This window comes from Corticium candelabrum, chromosome 11 (genome assembly GCF_963422355.1).
Source record: "Corticium candelabrum chromosome 11, ooCorCand1.1, whole genome shotgun sequence".
Classification (NCBI taxonomy): domain Eukaryota; kingdom Metazoa; phylum Porifera; class Homoscleromorpha; order Homosclerophorida; family Plakinidae; genus Corticium; species Corticium candelabrum.
Window position 1 is genome coordinate 4,527,107 of NC_085095.1, and position 2,129 is coordinate 4,529,235.

Consider the following 2,129-nt stretch of genomic DNA (forward strand, 5'->3'; position numbering starts at 1 on the left):
ACAAAGCAGGCAGAGGCTGAGAGTAGGTGAAGAGAAGTATCACATGATTGATATGCACATAGGAGCATGTAGTTGTGAAAAGGGAACAGACGGATCACCATGTGCACACCAATCTGCAGTTGTAGTCAGGTACAAAATAAAATCTGTAAATACTTTCCTTCTCTCAGTGCCCTATCAAGGCAAAACAATTGCAAAAGTAGCTCTTGGAGACAATGCAATGGCTCGTATTGACTTTTATGCATCAATCCATCCAGAGAAGTATGACCATGACGCTGGAAACATTGAGAGTAGTTTTAAGACCAGTAATAACACCCATTTCGAAGAACGTAGAGTCATGGCAAAAATTCAGCAAAACTGCGAAGATGGTTACATTGTGGATGCAGTAGCCAATGCTTCAGTCAATGATACAAAACGCTCAGATGATTTGAAGAAACGACTGCATGCTGTAATGGTTGATATTATGCAGAAGCTTGACAGTGAAGATCATCAATTTAGTGAATGTGTCCAATAGTTTCTTAAAAGGTATGAAAGTATGCAAAGTCCAATGTCAATAGCAAGACTATCAAGTTCTTTCCACCAGTTTGGTTGGGTTTTGGGAGGTCACTGTAGCTCTTCAGGTCATAGACGTCTATTTCTTTGCCATGGTAAAAGAATACCTGTTCAGGCAACAGCAACAGGTAGGCGAAAGTATGGATCAAAAGGAAAGAGAAGAGTGTCCTGGGCGACCTAGTAATTTTCATAATCTCAAACAAAACTTCAGACATTCTCGGTATGCACTGCCTGTCAGAAAAAATCAGAATGAAGGCAAACATCTACACTCTTTGAAATCAAGCATTGAGCAAGGCAAACAGAATGCAGGAAAATGGTGACAGATAGCTTAATCTGATACCAAGAGAAACAAACAGACACTACTGTCAACATGGCTTTTGCATACAGTAAAGCTGTCTTACATTTAGCAACAGTTTGTTACCCTTATGGCTAAAACACTCTTATTTACACTGTGCCCTTTGTAACAGAAAGTTCAAGTAGTTTCTATGGACATATCAGTAATAGAAAACTAAATGTGTGTGTGTGTGTTGCACTTGTTCTATAACTATAGTAGTACAAGTATAATTACACTTCATTATGAATGAAATAGCTATTGTAACATCAACAAAACTGATCATGTCACACTACACAGAGCACCGTAAAGTTCAAGTGAAGTAGACCATGGTCATTCCATTGCAATTGCCATTGTATAGGCCACTTCAATTTCTATAGCACAAATGACATTGTAAAAACTGACCACAATTCTACTTCATTTACTACCTAACAATGGAACATATCGAAAAAACTTGAACTTGTCAATAATCATTTCGTTACATAAAATGTTAATCCAGAATGTATTTCTCATGTCCACTTGACGTGAATGTCGACAGAACACTGTGTTGATCAACAACATTTTCAAACTGAGGCCCCTTTAAAATATTCGTTTGCATGTACTGCTCGAAGAGCACGTACAAACATAGCAATTCGTTTATCTTGAAAACCAGGCTGTAACATGCCTAACGGCCATCGTGATGTATTGCCTGCAGCCATAGATTGTAGGCAGCAATGTCAGGGCATTGGTTGGTGTCACTGAACCCTGGAAGAGATCAATAGCTCTCAGACAGACAGTCGGATAGACAGATTGCTTGATTTAAACTCTTTTCAAATATAAACAATAGACAGCACAGACAACAGACAGACAGACAGACAGACACAGACACACGGAGACGGACAGACACAGACACACACACACACAGACACAGACACAGACACAGACACACACACACACACACACACACACACACACACACACACACACACACACACACACACACACAATCACAGTATACTGTGATTCATGTACGTCAACAACCATATAATGACCAATGCTACAGTAAGTTGTTTGAAATAAAATGCCGGTTGGCTAAAGACATCCCAGGTATACCTACAATTAAGTGTCAACAACACAATGAGTGATACCATCATTTAATTTGATCACTGAGTGATACCATTTACTTAAATAAGAATAGTTAACTTAACGTATCTTAATTAACTTAATTTAATATATATTGTGTATACACACACATATCCCATGCTCATTT